The following is an 18,454-nucleotide window of genomic DNA, read 5'->3' as shown; positions in this document are numbered from 1 at the left end:
GTATTAAATTTCAGAGCTTGACGGGCAATGTAATAATCAATAACGCTTCTGCGCGAGATGGATGGTATAGATTATCATAGGGATAATAAAGGAGGAAGGGGATGAAAGTGAATGATAATTGATAGCAGCTTCTAAGAACGAGGGGTGGTATTGTTTGTAAAAGATATATATTTCTGTATGTTCAACTTTTATGATAAAATTTAGAAAATTGCCTAATTGAGAAAACTATTTCGAACATAAAATTATATAAAAAGACATAAATTCCTTCCCTAATATTAACGTTTTTTTCTTTTAGCTTTAAAAGTGTTAAAACGTGAAGGGAAACGTTTTATTAAAAAGGATTTTTTAAATGAAACTATATTTCTTTACTGTTATTATTGATGTAGCAATTAGATGAAATGTATTTTTAATAATCCTTACTAGTGATAATATTTTGTTAATAATACGTGTTTTCTAGATATACAATATTTTTAGTAATTCCTGTGTCAAAGCTTATGCACATGATAAAATTTTTTATAAAATGCAAACGATTGCAGGAATGTTTCTTTTGGTATTATGGTTGTAGACACATTTTTATAGTTTTCCCTTTTCATACATGTTACGTTCTATGCAAAGAAGTGCGATAAAATAAACATCACGAACTTTATCTGAAATCTCGCGATTTCCAGGTTTCCTGATCCTGCCTTTAATACACGTTACAGGATATGTGTACCTCAATTTTTCTCGATTTTCGTGAGAAAAAAATACCACGAAATATTCTCATGCCATTATTTATTTATTTTTGATATTACAAAATTCACATATAAGGAAATATTTTACAGCAGCAAAATTAAATTAATTTACTGTGTTTCTTTACACATTTTGCAGGGTATTCTTGACTTTTGTAATGAAACAATGCTATTTAGAGTGTAAACTTTTTACAAATCAGAGTGTATTTTGAAGTATTTGAATATAAATGATTTCCTAACATGTTCTACAAACATTCTGCATCCACCTCAATGTAATCAATAATGCATTCATAATAGGAGTATTATCATTTAAAAAATATGAAAACCGAAATATACCTCTACGAACTGAAAAATATGGTAAAATAAATATCTACTGTGTATGGTAGATATTCAACTGGGAAACAAAATAAAAATTTTGTCATCCGTATGTCGTAGGTTCTATCAGAAGCCGCCATTCCGTTTGCGCCTCTAATAGGTTTAAAATGTCACGTAAAGCGGTTGTAAAATGAATGAGGAATTCGAAAACTCTCGTAGACGAGTGAATAAACCAATTTGTGAAGAATACCGTTGATTATCTGCCAGAACGTCGTACAAAGTGGAAAACGACAGATAAGAAGGCTAACTTCCTGGTCACTTCATGACATGAGTTTTTTCCGCAGTTTGCCACATGCAACATTGACACGAGTGTTTGAAGTACCGTCCTTTTTGGAACAATGTTCTGATATTGCATGTTTCTATTGTTTACACTCGTGCTTCCGGTCTGATTGGCGTTGACTTTCATATCGCAACCTTCCCACGTTTGCACGAGTTCCTCGTTATTGCAATTTTCGTATGGTAGGTCGATTTTCAATTTCAAGTTGTTAGTTTCAATATTTTTATCAACGGTTAGAAAGCATTTTTGTTTGTCAGATTTTGATTAAGCGGTGGTGGCTTTGTATGTTTTCCACGAAAAATGTTTGATTTTGTTCTTTTTTTATTTACCACAATCGATAGTCGTGTGTGACAAATAACAAAGAAAACGTGGCGTACGAAACGCCAAAATAAACGAACGTGTAACAAGGTCACAGAGAGTTCGTGACGTGTTTCACGTGATGCAGCTAAACAAACGCCAACTGATGGTCACGATTCTTTAGAGTCAAAACTGGAGGTACCTATTATAGGTGTAGTTAATAATTATATCCATATATGTGCCCATAATTATGAAAGTGGTCTAAGTCAAAATTTAAAAAAAAAATGAATTTATCACTTATTTCACACGACGTGATTTTAAACTAAATTTATTCAATGTAATTTTTACGATATCGTCAAAAATGAACCTTTAGATAGTAGTTGTAATTACAACGTTATACGGAATTCATTTAGTGTTAATTATGAAAGTGGTCTAAGTCAACAATTTAAAGAAATTATATAATAAAAATTATATGATAAAAAAATGGATTACTTTTTAAAGATGATTAATAAATGTTTATGAATTATTTCGTTAAAGTTTTTGTTTCAAATGGACCGTTTATTTTGAAAGTAGTATAAGTTCTTTTTTTTAAAGAAATTCAAAATGCCGAATCTGAGCTTGTATTGTCTAAATACCTCACGCAACGCCACTTACAATTTCTTTCGATGACATTGGACTTACACCACTTTCAAAATAAACGGCTCAAATAAAAATCACAATGTTTTATTACTTTAAGTCAATTATAGGACATTCAGTTAATTTTGAAAATGGTCTAAGTCAATTCAAGCTTTAAAAACATTTTTCTATGAAATTCACACAAAATTTCATATCTATAATAAATTTCCATTAATCAAGACTAATAAAATTATAAATTAAAATGTCACATAATGTAAAAATATTTTTTAATTTATTCAAATGCGATTCATTAAATATCTTGAAACAAGAAATATATGACTTAGACCACTTTCATAATTATGGGCACATATGAAACCGTGTTCTTCTTATTATACGGGTACTTTTTAATTCATGGGTACAGGAGTATTGTAATACACGGGTGTACGGATAGTGAAATACACGGGTACACTGTTCTTCTTAGTTAACCATATGCCCTACAACCACGTGTAAGATACGTGGTCAGATAATCAGGCCAGAAATGATTACCACGGGTGAGAGCCGTGGTGCGTCGGTCGGGCCAAATGTAAACAACACCAGTCAGGCTTGTGTAGAGTATAGGATATGTGTTTTGGTTTTTTTTTTGTTCTTCACCATTTAACAATGATAATTACTAAAAGATCTACCATTGCCAAACTATAAAGGACAAGGACGATTAGATTTACGACAGAGATTGCACGCGAAATATTGGGGTCATTTTCTCAAGCATATTGATCCAACACCGTTGAAATCAAAGCCATCAAGGCTCTGTAAAGTTTATACGAGACATAAAAAACGTAGCGAAACAATGTGGGAGCGCAAAAGATGTAAAGTTCCATCATTACATGTAGCAAAATGCTTCAACAGATACCATACGGTTGAAGACTATTAATTTACCGTAAATCATTATAAATTGTAATTAAAACTTATTATAACTTATAAAATTATAAAACTATGTGAAAATATATAATAAACCTTTCCTGTTCACTAACGATTCGTTCGTAATTATTTATCAAACGCCTTACAAAACTAAACCAGTTGTACCTTAGACATATTTACATTCCGTAAAACGTGTGCGATTGGCACAACTTCATATGTTTCGCGCAACCATGACGCGTGACCGACCTTGTTGTTTGTGACATACGTTATTGAAACTTAAATCGTAGGTCAAAGCGTTGAATTGTCCTAACTAATATTTCTGATCATCCAAATAATGAAACTTTAAATCGATAACATTTTTTTTATATAAATGAAAACAAGTAAATGGAATATCATTTGGAACTCTATGAAATATATGGAATATTCCAGTCTATCTTTTGGCACAGATATAATCCGTGTATCCGTGTATTTCATTACTCATGCAATCGTGTATTTCAGTAGCCGTATGTCGAGGAAGTAAGACGTGCATCCGTGTAATAAGAAGTACACGAATTAATACACGGATATATTAACTATACGTGTACCGATCAGTGTATCATCAGTATGTATTATGTCCAAACCGGGATCTCTAATCAAAACACACTCACAGGCATGGCTCGGCCCTGGCACGGTCGTGCACATAAGTACACGGGTTAATATACGGATATATTAACTATCCGTGTACACTTGTATATGCAGTATCCGTTTAAAACCGACATCCCTACGCGAAACGGTTCGGCCCCAGCCGAAGGAGGGAGCGTACGCACGGTGTGAATCGGTGCACGGTTCGGGCATCATAGGTCGAAGCTGAACCGTTCCCGGTAACGCGAGTGAAAGGGTATCACACCAGCTCGTGTACATATTACCAGCTCATGTACATATTACGGAGTGGGGAAAGGTGGGAGGTTCGATCCGGCCTCTACCTGAACCTTCGCGCCATAATCCAGCGCGCCTTTCTGGCCTTTTCTCAACGAATTAAATATCAACCCTTTGCAGTCGAAGCTATTTTAATTCGAAATCTAAAACGTGTTTTCTGATCCACAGTATTTCCATTTCATATGATTTAGTACGGTTTATTCATATGAAATTGAGCTTGTTGGCAAGTATAATAATTGCAATTTTAACAGTTTTTTTTTAAATATAAACGAATTTGATACTGTTACGATTATTTAGAAAAATAGTATAGCAATTTTTAGTGGCGCCTCAGAGTCGCCATTCGAGTGCAAAGGGTTAATTATCTCAAAAACTATAAGCCGTCTAACTCTTAAACCAACATTGGATACAGTTTTACAAGCTCTATCAATGTACCAAAACTCAAGAAAAGTGAGCGTCAATTCTGGGAACCTCTCCTTGTCAGGCAGTTTTAATATTATATACAATTGAATTGTTGAAGATTGTACAATGGATTTTAGAAAATTTGAAGTTCAGTTAACCCTTTCGCGCCGAGCGCCGCATATATGCGGCATCCACTCGACGACCTGTGGGTACGGGCGCCGCATATATGCGGCATCGAAATGAGGTGTATACAGAAGACGAGGATGTGTAATTTGTAGCGAAAATGATAAAAGAACGGATTCGCGGTACGAGTGCAAAGATCGCGATGTTGGCCCTCGTATAGATCCTTGCTTTCAAATATATCGCACAGAATTATATTATTAGTTTTCACACACTATTATATTTTAATAATTTTCGTCTCGTTAATAATTATATTAAACATTTAATCGTTAGGCTTTGCAATTATATAAACACCTGTGTTACCTATAATTTTGTAACTCTTTTAAATTAAAAATGTAAATATGCTTATTACATTAGAGCAACGATTGTTTTATTCGGCACAGTTATTATTTAAGACTTGGAACAACATATATACAGAAACCACGCGCACTGTGCATATTTCCGGAGCGAGTTTCCGTTCGGTGACGGTACTTCGACGGCTGGAGCTGCCGTAGCGAAAGGGTTAAAGCAATGTGCAGATGCTCACAGATACGGCTGCCTTCCTCTGACATCTTGTGTTCACACTCTTCGGTGATTGCCTTCTTTGTCACACTTAATACAGACATAGCAGTAGCACGTCCAAATCACAGTAGTTCACTCGAGTAACTTTAATTTTTCAATAAAATCATGCGATAATTAACATATTTTCATTGTTTAATCGCGAAGCACTACCTCCTTCAGTGCCGGCACAGCCATCAATAAATCTCTAACTGCATAACGTAATATCGATAGATCGACAACTTCAATTTGACCTTTTTCAGCGAAATTTTTGTCACGTGTCCAGTAGAACAACATGGTGGAGCGTTAATGAAAAGGAAGTCTTGCGCTCCTCATCTACGTGATAAAAGTATTATTTATATTGCATTATCGAAGTGACAAAGTAGTTTTAGCGATCAGGTTATGTGTTTGGAACAAGTGGAAGTGTTTGTGGAAATTGAAGTCGCGAAATGGAATGGATATCTGAGAAGAAGTAGAGCATATTCCTGCATTTAGTCCACTCAACTAAAATGGAGATCTATATTGCGTTTGCCGGTTATTGGTAACTTGCTGCAACAGAATTTGAATTAATAGTAGAATTTGGTCACGTCCCGAGATGCGTGACCTCAGTAGTGAAACAGCTCGTTTATTACATTTATCGCTCATTTAGTGGATTAACACGTTGAATGCCACGCCGGTTTTACAGAAATTGTCCGTGGCGCCACGATGAATTTTCTTTTATGCAATACATATAATGTTGAAATATTATCTGCAATAGATTAGTTACAATGTATCAGCATGTTTGACATGCTAATTGCGACAGGGGCCACTGTTTGAATTGACGATGGTAATAATACAAAATTTTAGACATTGACATTTGTTTTAAATTATATATATTTCTATCAATTTGGGCGCGCCGGTCACCGGTGGCCCCCATGGCGTCACCGCCAATTTAAGTGCCGATCACCGGTGACCCCCGTGGCATTCAACGTGTTAAATAACCATTTGCAACTACTAACGTTTAGTAGGTATATTCTGATGATGAATCGAATAACCGGAAACTTGGTTTGGTTAACCCGACTGTTTCTTTCGATGAAAATAAAGAATTGTGACCAACTGCTCGCAGTTGTTTAAACTGCATCCCGTGAAATCGAGTCACGAGCACTCTAAGGCCATGGCTACACGGACGTTTGTTTCGGCGTTTCGTACGCCGAGTTTCTTCGCCATTCGTCACACGCGATTATCGATTGCGGCGCAGAAAACGTCGAAAAAAAGGTCGTGTAGTGGCACACGGTGTAGCAAAGCCTTATTTTACGTGTATGTAAATACACGTGTATACGTGTAATAATAAGCAAAACGGGTCTGGATCGGTGCAATTTAAACGCGCGGGTTCTCGTATAATATTAAATACGCGAGTACATGGATACATATGTACTTTTAATACACGTTTATGCGCACAATGCGCAATAGTGAAGCGTGATCACTAGTCGATAACAATCCCATCGGAAAACAAATATGTACGCATCGGTTGCTGTTGCCATGTAACTCGGGCACGTATCTGTTAACAGGGTCCGTGTACAATAGTACGCAAATCTCTATATCCGTGTACATGGATAATAAAATGCATAATTACACGCGTATTAAGAACACGGATACTTAATTCGCGAATATATATATAGGATTCACGGATTCCGTGTATACATGTTTCTTCAATACACGTTCAAAATCATAGACTCTACCGTGTAGTCACAGCCGAACCTAAATTGTTGAAGTGATAGTTCGCCTAACGAGCTCCGGTTTGACAATGATTGTTTTTGGCGAAATTCTCGTGGTCGAAACTCGCGTTCTGTTTCCATCTGTGCACCGTTATTAACTTCCCAAAAACCTACATATGTATAAACAGTCCAGGTTACCCGCGTGTTTCCCTTACATTTATGGTCCACTTATAAACATAACCCTGGAACGATACTGCAACAACCCATCCACGAAATTTTAATCTTGCCTGCAGAGGTGGTAATGGGCATTCGAATTTAAGCTTTTATTTATCCTCATACTTTATTCCGTAGTTTGCGAAATAACTGTGTACATTCTGATTCATTTGATAAGCTTCGGGATTCCTGAGGACCAAACGAATTCGAATGAAACAGTGAATTGTACTTTCCAAGCATGTATATAATTATAATGACTTTTTATAACGAAACGATAGTTACTGAAACCGTAGAATATTTATAAGCAACTACTTCTCTACAGTTGTATTAAAAAATGAATACATACATACATACATAACCATACATATGTATACTAGCAGTATTGCATAATATCCTAAATAAGATTACTTAAACAAAGGTATCAACAAAAAAGAAGGAAGAAAAATTATAATACAATGAAAAATGTTTCTGGAGACTCAAATTTTTATGTGTATACGTGATAACAGATTATTTTTCCGCACTCATAGCGTTGCCGTGGGAAATATTATGAAATAAAATGTTTAGTAAATTTTCTTTAAACAGAGACAAGAAGTTAAATGTTACTAAACATTTTATTTTGGAGTATATATTTCGCTCGGCAGCATACACAACAGCATATTGACGTAAATTCTGCAGAGGACTTATGAATACACTCGAACTTTGACAGAGCGTATTCAAATCTTTTCTGAATATCTCGGTCGTTTTCAGTTCCCGAGCACTGGATTGCATGCATTACGTGCCGTCATGGAACAATCGCGGGAAATTATAGGAAATCTTTCCGCGTTAATTCTTGCGATCCACGTCTTTCGCTAGTCGCTCGTCGTTGGCAAACGTCCATCGACAATCCCTTTGTATTCTCATAACTCGCCTGCATTATTCCTCGTCCTTCCAATACGGCGAATCAAGTGTACCGTGTTTTCTTCTGTTCCTCCTATACCAATCACCGGCAACTCTTTTCGAGATTAAAAACTACTTTTTATAAACTGGAACTCATCCCTCCTTGAATATCGAATTTATTTATCATCCTTAGTCAGTATAAATAAAAAGTTATTTTTATCCTGTTTAGAAACGTTAAATGCACTTGTGGATTTCGCTTTATCGTCTTCAACAATTTTTATTTGAAATGAAAATTGTTTTAAGTTGATCGTAAGAAATTATATGACAATCTATTTACTTTTCTAATAATTTCCGTTAGTCGAAAATAATGTGATAATATCCTTAAATTCTTATAATGTCATAACTTCGTATTCCGTTGGCTCAGTTTTGAGACAGAGATACTTGTGTGCATTTTTATTCCTGAACCGTCGCGCGTGAGGGAATATGGGGGAACCGTGAATTCGTCTGTATTTGGGGGATATCGGTGTAACCCGGCATAGCACCACACGTCCCAGTATTCGAAGGGTTAATCTACTAACCGTCTTTCAAATTAAAGATTTATTTAATGATCACACAATACAAGCTTTAAACACAGAACTTTGAATCAAAAAGGGTTGTGAGACTATGGTTTAATCTTGTAAAAATTTAATATGAGTTTACAACTTCAATTTCAAGTTTCGACACTGTGAAATCAGTGGGTTCAAGCTTCGGTAAATTTTATTCAACTAATTATGAATATTAATATAAAATTTCATAAACTACATCCATCCATTTATTTGAGTGAGTACCTTTTTTACGCGATAAATTATAATATCCATTATGATATCAATTTACGCGATTTGAATTTACACAGCCAGTAAATCTTTGTAAAGTTCTTGAAATAGCCTTCTTTCGATAAAATTCACGAAAACTTAGTATATATAAAAGAAGATATTGAGAAAAGATTATATTAAAAAATTATACATTAACAATGAAAATGAAGTGGAACTACCAAATATTAAAAAGAAACTGTCGAGTGTTTCAGTAGCGATAATAATCTTGTATTCTGAAGCTATGTAAAATAGCTATGTGAAACAAATACGTATTTCAGTTGATGCAATGCTAAACGCATGGGAAAAAACTGCATTTCTAAAACTTTTACTAGCTTTTATTTTCAATATTTTGTCCTTTGCACTAACGGTTTCGATTCATGCGGTTTTCATTCGCGTACATTGAGGGACGGTTTCTTGTTTAATTGGCCTCATTAAAACGTATCATTAACGGCTTTGAGACCGGCTTGGCGTTTCAACGCCGCCGCGTTTCATTATTTCGTATTTCCTTGACATGTTTATTAGAAAGCGAGCATGTTCTCTGAAGGCAGTATTCACTTTCGAACTTCGCCGATGAGAGAGTATCATATTTCCAATATTCGACGCAACCTCTCTTCATCCAGAAGTCTGCCGTCCATTTCAGCCAAACTTATTTTCGTACCGACTAAGTGCTTTCAGAGCCGAAGGAACTTCCATCAGGGAAAGTAACGGATTAATAAAATACAGTCGTCGATCGGTCCGCGGTAGACTGTTGTGTTAGCTGCGCAAGAAATACTGGTCTTATTTGGAAAAACCACATATGAACTAACAAAGTCCAACCATAACATGATAACGTTGTGAAAGAGCTGGAGCGAGTATGTATTTCGATTCGGAACAGTACACATAAGCATCTGACATTCATAGAATGACACGAACTAGAACTTGCTTATTGATGCGACAATAAAAGATTTAAATAAAAATATATAATTTAGTTTTTCAAAGCGATAAAATTTTCCATAGCGAATTTTGTGCAATGCGAAATGAGGGTTTTTGAAAATTGATTCTTTTAATTCGGACATTTCTGTTAGTAAAAGTAGAAAGGATATAATGTTAAGTTTTGTTGATATACAACTGTTTTTCTGAAAAAGGTGAAACATAAATTGCGTATTCCAAGTTTCAATGTTTAAGCTATTTTCATAAATTACTAACGAACACGGCGTATACGAAAAATTAGTTCTGCTCAAATAATGTATTGTAATAACTCCATATACTAATAAATGACACCTTATAATTATATATTCATATATTTATACGCTAACAATGTTATGTTTATATCACAAAGTTAATGTTATTAAAATTACAACGTAATTTTCGCATTAATGTATGAAAATGTGAATGTACAGGTACGGTGGCAATAAAGGGTTTAATATAAAGTTTTTGAAATTTCACGAGCAAGTGCTAAAAAGTAATACAATTTTCTCGGATTAACGTAGTAATTTAATTGTATTTAAAAAGTAAAAATATTACTGTTTAATTCACTGGCGTACCTGCGAAATTTATTTTTAATTTTCTAAGCTTCATTCTCTGAGAGGTTCAGATTGGATAATAATATTCATGAATTTCGACGACCTTTTTAATTATTTTTCACGTGCGCTTCAGATTTCCTTCGAATATGATCATCGAATTTTTTGAATAATTGGATTGCAGTACTCTGATATTTGAATATTTATTATGCGATATTTATGCAGTATATATTATCAATGATTTAATTATCTCATTAGATGCGGTTGATTATTTCATACTGGATTTTATTTCATCTTACGTGTTAGGTCAGGGTTAGGCAGTGATACATAAGTATGTATACAAGTCAGTTTCTGTAGTTACAAATTTGAGGTGACTATTTATTATTACATCCTTTTAATTAATTTTTTAATTTTCTCAGATAGTAAATGTAACCAGAAAAGTTTAACCTAAAATTATTTCATTTTTATTACAAGATATTTCGTTCTTATTCTAATTTTTGTAAAATAATTTAAGAAAATAGAAATGGAGAGCTGATAATTATTTATAAAAATAGAACTGATAAAGTTTACTATTTTCACAATAAATATTTGATCATTACATGAGTTGTGTCGTTTGTTGATGTAAATTTTAAGGGTAAGATAATAATTTTTAATAATTACTTAATTTCATCAGTTCTTTTATACCATTTTTTAAAACAGTTTCGATTTATCATTTGAAAAACCACGCGATACGACTTCTTATAATCAATTTAAAAACATTAACAATACAAGAACTTTAAGGATTTACATTAAGGACCTACATTTTTGGTTTACATATTAAATCGACAAATTGCATTTTATTTATGGTTTTATTATGCAGATTTTAATATAAATTTTACCAAATAAAAAATTTAAGAAATACGTTACATTAATGAATATTCCTGTAGTGTAGTAAATTTGTAATGTATCAACGAAAATATGAATTTCATTTTTCCATAATTTTTTAATTTTGTATTTTATTGATTATTTTATTTTTTAGCTTTTTTATTTTTGTTTTGCCTATTTCTATTTTTTTTTATTTGTCATATGTACTAAATGAAACAATATTGCAATATTGTTGTTTGCTTCGCTATAATATTTATTTTTAATTTAATGACCGTTTAAAATAAATGTCGTGATACACTTAATACTGAATGGCCGGATTTATCTTTCTGTATTTACGTTTCGTCGGTAATAAATTTAACATTTCCAGTTCGAATTAAACACGAGCACGTTTCGAAGCTCATCTCGAGTTGTTTCTCCTCGAAAGTACATACATATATCCTGATCGAACTTTATTTTTCAAACTCCGCAAAACAGCCCTGCAGAATTCAATCGTCGCGTCGTGCCCCTCATTTCGTGATCGATGCGCCTCGGCAACTATGTTACTTGAACATCCGCACGCTGCGTCTACAATCCAGAACCTGTATCGTTAAAAGTTACCTGCCCCGCTAGCTTCCAGCTCTCGGCACGCTTGTTCGTTCATGAATTTACCTTGAAGCGTGCATATCGATTTCTAAAGGCGGATTTCGCGTACAAATGCCACGATTCTTTCTGCGGAGCTGGAAAACATGTGCTACGCGCTTGCCTGAACATCGTTCACTTTCAAACGTAATCGCAAAGTACAAGCACAACCTATTTCGAACGGAATAGAAGGCAATCGTTTGCCAAAGACCTCTTCCATGTGTCGGGATTAGAATGTGGGGACCGAAAAGTTCTTTCGTATACTCGCTGTGATCATCTTTTCGGCAACAGTCTGTTATAGGTACAATATTTTTGTAATCTCTTCAGTATTGAGTTTTGTATTATTTTTATAATTTTATATGATAATATGTGTATTGTAATTTGTATTATGTGAATGCTACTCAGATCACATTATTTGTACTTACATTATATTCATACATACTATAAAGATCGTGGTAGATCAAATTCATACAGAAATACCATAATTTGACTCTCGTCGTGCGGACCAAAAACATTAAAGGAGTTAATAATTCATTCATTTTCACAATAGATTTTCAATTGACGAATGTATATTATTTACAGTTTAATTATATACATTTCAAATACGACGGTTAAATGTATGTTAATGTAATACATAGTAACGTAACGCTCTCTACTTTTCCTTGAAGTATGTACTTACTGTATATTTGATGTATTACATTCTTTGTGGAAAAATATTGTCTTCTATCAATAATCATTTAAAATAAATTCTGTATAGTATATCAATGTTTCATATCAATTTGCAACGCTTGTGTTTTTATTACACAATTATTGTTTTGCAAAGATGCTTCCGTGGGAAACTATTAAATATACTTATTTATTGGCACGTATTTTGTAATAAAAATTGTGCTATATGAAAATAGGTTCTGGCATTCATAAAAAGCAACGAAAATTAGTTTTTTTTAGTGGACGTCGCTTCGAGAACGGAGAAATCTAAAAATTTGCTGGCATAAATAGATTGCGAAAGTAAGGTCGTCATGCTTTCAAATCAACTCTTATATATGAGTTTTTTTATTTCTAAATGTACGGAGGAAGCAGAAATCTAGCGTTCGAATTTTTCTATCCCGACAGGACATGAAATGCGGCAAACTTTCATCTTCGCGATTTGTTCACGGAAATGGGAATTCACATTAACATCCGCAGTGTAGTTGGCAATATAGGAACGTCTCGCGTTGGTTCCGGTGAAAAGTATCTAGGACGCGTTGCTGTATTCTTACGAAAAAGGGCTGCAGCGGAAAATGGTTAAACCTTTCGAGAAATTAAATTCAGATCTAAAGCTTAGAGAAAAGGATTCCCAGCCACAATAGCTCCAGTTAACCGTAGGTCTTGTAATATGTATTATCTCACAGCTTTTTGCAAGAGGTTTCATGCTTAAACGTTCGCAACTAAGGGGATGAGTTTTACTCGAGGAATTAGATTTAAAACAAATATTCTGTCGCGTGTTTAACCTCATTTATTTTTACGGAGAGACTGTTTTATTCACGAGTAGAGAAAAATCTTGAAAGAGTTGTTCATCGATCAAATGCAAGTAGCCTTTATTCGAATAAGTTATTCAATTAGAGATCGTAAAATTATTTGAGTAATGATGCGAAAAATTGTTAACTGGGCTTGTTTTTACGTAATTTTATAAGAATATATTTGTACTTATAGATTATTAATTATTAGAATGAATTCTTATTCAAATAAAATCTTATACGACCGAATTATTATTTCAATAAAATCTTATTTGACTGAATTCTTATTTCAATAAACTCTTATTCGACTGGATTTTTATTTCAATAAAATCTTATTCGTATAAATCTGTATCTAGATGAATATTTATTCGATATTGTTGATTAAAATTTGATTCGTTAGTCTTAATCTTTTATTCGTGATCCGAATAAAATGTTGTCCAACTCTGCTACAAACTATAAACGCAAATTTTTAAAATAGAAGGAAACGACTATGTCAATTCAAATTAATTATACTTTACCTTATTGCAATTTTCATGAGAAAACATACGATAATAGGAATTTGCCTTAGGATTGCCTAATTTTGTTACCTCAAGCATTTACATGATTACAGAAATGCGCAGCATGAACTATTGCATTTATACATTTTATTTTTTGGTTTCCTGACCCAAATTTGCTTCAAAATTCAGTTTAAAGTACAAAGAGCTATTTCAGCTGGAAAAACTGTGTTTATCTTTCGCTGCAAGCCAGCGTCAAAGAACCAAATGGGAACGTCGCAATGGATACTTATAACTGGAGCCCCGCTCGTCATAATTGGAAACAGTTTAACCTTATTATTAGTAATTGCGAACTATGATTTCGTCATAATTCTTTATAATTGTGTCGGCGGATGCGGCTATCGCATCGAGTTGCTTTATCATTTAACTGAACCGGCTTTATAACTCCGTTACCGCAGTAGCAATTATTTTCGGGCCAAGGATGTCAAATGTAGCCGTCACAAAATGTTTGACAATGAAGGAAATCATTGTGGAACGCACCATTTCAATTTCCAGTTCGAAAATGAAATGTCGACTACGCTGACGCAATAAACAATTAATAAATTAAGTTTCATGAGTTAAATGGGCAGGTGTCAAATGTTTTGCTCAGGAATTTCTGATTTTGTGATGTAACAGTTTGAACGCATTTCGAAACGATGATTCTGATTTTGACAATTGAAATTATAATTATTTGAATGTTTAACAAGTGGGATAAGATAATAACAAACAGTTTTAGTCCACTCGTTGCCAGTGTTCCTCGTTTGAATCATTAAAACAGTGGATCTGATTTCTACAAGTGAAACAGACATGCATAATATACAATATTATTGTAATGACTTGTCAAATGTTTTGCTTAGGAATTTCTGATTTTATGATGTAACAGTTTGAACGCATTTCGAAACGATGATTCTGATTTTGACAATTGAAATTATAATTATTTGAATGTTTAACAAGTGGGATAAGATAATAACAAACAGTTTTAGTCCACTCGTTGCCAGTGTTCCTCGTTTGAATCATTAAAACAGTGGATCTGATTTCAACAAGTGAAACAGACATGCATAATATACAATATTATTGTAATGACTTGCCCGTTACTTTGTTTCGGAAATAATTAAATTTACCCAAAATATTCGATTAATTAATTCTGTTGATTAAAACACGTGTAGGTACATTATTCGTGTCTAATTGATTTGCAAGCTAAATCGAAACCTCTATTAGCAGATCAGCCAAGGGAGCTTCTGATATTCCGTAGTGTTCCGTGTATCGACAATGCCTTAATATACGCTAATGGGTAGGTATTATGTTTTTAAAGCATCCATTTGTCACGTACGGAAAATTAGTCAACAACTTTAATCCAGGACGGAGGAAATCCGATTTCATTGAATTATTTATGAAGTTGTTTGGAATTTTTACCGGGAAAATTGCACGTATTTCTGACTGAAATATAAATGGTAAAGTGCACGCAGCTGGCGAGTGTGCTTTTACCGGGAAGTACAATGTATGTTATTTATCAACACATTTTCGTTCTCTATTGACAATAACTCCGTCGGAAAATTATATTTTAACAAAAGAAACGCGCAGGCGTTGCGTAAACGCGATAGCTAAAGATTATTAAATTTGCATAGTTCGCCCATCGCGTTGCGCGTTTTACGCTGACTGTTAGTGTCTGGCCACTAAAAACAAGTGTAGCATATTGCCGACGGTAATCTAAAAACTGAAATGTGGAATTACACAGCAAAGTGTACACATTTATCAACCATAAACATCCACTGAGTACCAAATAGGAAAACGATTAATATTAACAGAACGAAAGATTAATGTCAACGGAAGAAAGATAATACGAATTAACTATTGTATTTATTTACAGCTTTTAGTTGCTGCTATCTCCTTACAGCGTCTATTTACAATTTTAATAGTTATATGTATTGCTTATAATCTAGTTATATTTACTATATTTGCACTGCTTTAATATTTATCTTCAGCTGTATGTTTCGAGCCGAGGGCCAGGCAAGCTTTGCGTGGCCTGAGATTGTATACGATTTTGGAGTTTTGATAAGAGAATTGCGTGGACTAGCCGAAGCTTCTTTCATCAACGGCTCGCCACTAGGTTAGAAGGATACATATTTCGTGGACTAACCGATGCTTCTTTCATCAACGGGTCGTCTCTCTCTCTCTCTCTCTCTCTCTCTCTCTCTCTCTCTCACTAGGTTTAAAGGATACTTTGTGAACTAGTCGATGCTTCTTTCATCAACGGGTCGTCACTAAGTTTAAAGGATATTTTGTGGACTAGCCAAAGTTTCTTTCATCAACGGGTCGTCACTAGGTTTAGAGGGATATTTCGTGGACTAGCCGAAGTAACTTTTACAGAGAAGAAATGAAGATACACCTCGAGCGGTAAAGCTATATCTCTGTGGGTTTGTGCCAACTACTGCTTCGAGTCGGGAAATGGAATCATTGAATTTAACAACTTGATAGACTGGTAAAAGAGTTATATGTATATGAGTGTATCGTGGATTCTAGATCCCAATCCCAGTTTGTCGCAGTGAGTAGGCGGGGGCTTATAACCAAACGATGTATGCACTCGGTTGAAATGCTCGATAGAGAATCAGACTCAATCTCGCTAACGTTCCTTTGTCAATAGCTGATTTGAAACTAAGCCCGCTTTTTAGTCGTGTTTGGGTCCTTTATAAACCCAAAATTTCCTTGAAAAACGATAGTGGGGGTGTCATCGAAGGTACTTAACTCACGACATACAGAGCGAACCGTACGCCTTCAGGAAGGGGTAAGAAAAAACACGTCGAAAAATTTTTCGTACGTTACAATATATACGAATTTCAGAAATTATTTTGATCTACACACTTTTGAATAAAATATCGTGTGTAATAGTTCTTATAAAGAATAAAGTCGGATACAGAGTGAACGTTCCTCTCATCTGTGAGAAATGTTTATTAAAGCGACAACGTTTTAATTCCTAATTAGTTAATCTTGAAACGTGAATATGCATGAAAATGTGCAGTCATGATTCAGCTGGAAATGATTAACAAAGTTTTATGGGGTTGTACAGGTTCCGTGAGATCATATTCAACAAACATCGAATTCGGGCGAATCGCATTTACGCGAACCAGATACTGTTCCTTTTGTTAATGACACATTAATTAATCGATAACCGCTGCCTTTGAAACGGATCAATACGTTTTCCATGACAAAGCCTCTGCTTCTGGATCTGTTGTGTTACAGACAGTTAAAGGTCCCGGTCGCTATAGGGATTTCAGTAGTACAAAATTACCATACCGAGTGTTATCACCACGTGATGTCAAGTCTCATGGTAATGCTAATGTCTGAGCACTGATCATTGTTCCGTTGGACTTACCAATGAAATTTTAATAGTCCATGCTTACGAGTTGTCTCAGGACTAGGTAGTATCGAGTTTAACAATAAGAAGCTATCCGGTGTGCAAAGATAACAATACTGTGTATGCTATCGTTGCGTACAACGATACGCAATAACATTTTTTTCAGTGATACTTTCTTTTTATAATCTTTACAGTACTCAACGTCAACTGAAACTAGAAAGTTTATACAATTTATCACAATGGATGCTGTATGAATATCTTCAATTGAAATTGAAATTGAAATTCAATTGGTAAAGTTCAATTCATTCGAATATATTCCAATAAAATGTAATTTCTATATCTAGTCAAACGTTAGGGCTAATGAAAATCCTGAGGAATACCTGTATTTTTGAAAAACACAACTCTTTTTTTAGGTATTCAGAAAATTTCACAAGCGTTCTATCTAAATTCTCAAGTTAGATTCCTTAAAAAAAGAGAAAGAGAAAATATTAGGTTGCAATTAACATTTCCATACTTAAAATTCTCCCTAATTGACGCTCAGATTGTACACAAAAATGGACAATATGGGAAGAGGTGATACGATTATTCGAGTCATGCGGCTCGCTTTTTTTGCTGTTGACAAAGCTGTCTGGCAAAATTAACATTGCTAGATATAATATCAGAAATTAAAATATCGAACAAATGGTGAAAAAAGACAAATTTTGCTTTGTAAAATAGAGACTTTATCGAAACTTCTAGCGACCGCTGCAACTAATTTGAATTCTCTTGAAAGCTCGAGGAGATTTATCTTTTCTATCTTTCGTGTTCGCAGCGAGTTTTACCGGTAGAAATTCGGGGTAGATTAACCGAATTGAATACCGCATCGCTAAAGCATAGGCGGAACTTTGTAGGAATTAAACATTCCAACTGCTTTTGATACAGATGCAAGCTATAGACCTTCTGCTTCGAAGCAATCTTTGCAACAATAAGTTCCTGTGATTGCAACACCGTACCAGCTTCACAACAAAAATTTGCTAATTCCATTCGGATTAATATTAACTCAGCTCGTTTGTTCTTTAACGGCTAATATACGTGGAGCAGAGGGATCTTTTTAAATCTCGTCGAACTAATTTTCTGTGAAAAACGTCGCACAGGGTTCAGCCATACGAGAGGCGATTTCACGTGGAAAAATAAATAAAAAATGCAGAATCAAATTATTCGCGCAAAACACTATTCCCAAAATT

The 18,454-nt window shown here is 34.3% G+C and overlaps 1 protein-coding gene across 7 annotated transcripts in view; it reads right to left on the bottom strand.

Annotated features, from left to right (window-relative positions):
- Positions 1-18,454, bottom strand: part of LOC143259765 (cyclic nucleotide-gated channel alpha-3) — a 224,729-nt gene that overhangs the window by 109,481 nt on the left and 96,794 nt on the right. The gene's annotated exons all lie outside the window — the stretch shown is intronic.

The sequence above is a fragment of the Megalopta genalis genome, chromosome 6 (genome assembly GCF_051020955.1).
Source record: "Megalopta genalis isolate 19385.01 chromosome 6, iyMegGena1_principal, whole genome shotgun sequence".
Taxonomy (NCBI): Eukaryota; Metazoa; Arthropoda; class Insecta; order Hymenoptera; family Halictidae; genus Megalopta; species Megalopta genalis.
The sequence above is the reverse complement of the archived record's forward strand: the minus strand, read 5'-3'. Positions and strand labels throughout refer to the sequence as shown.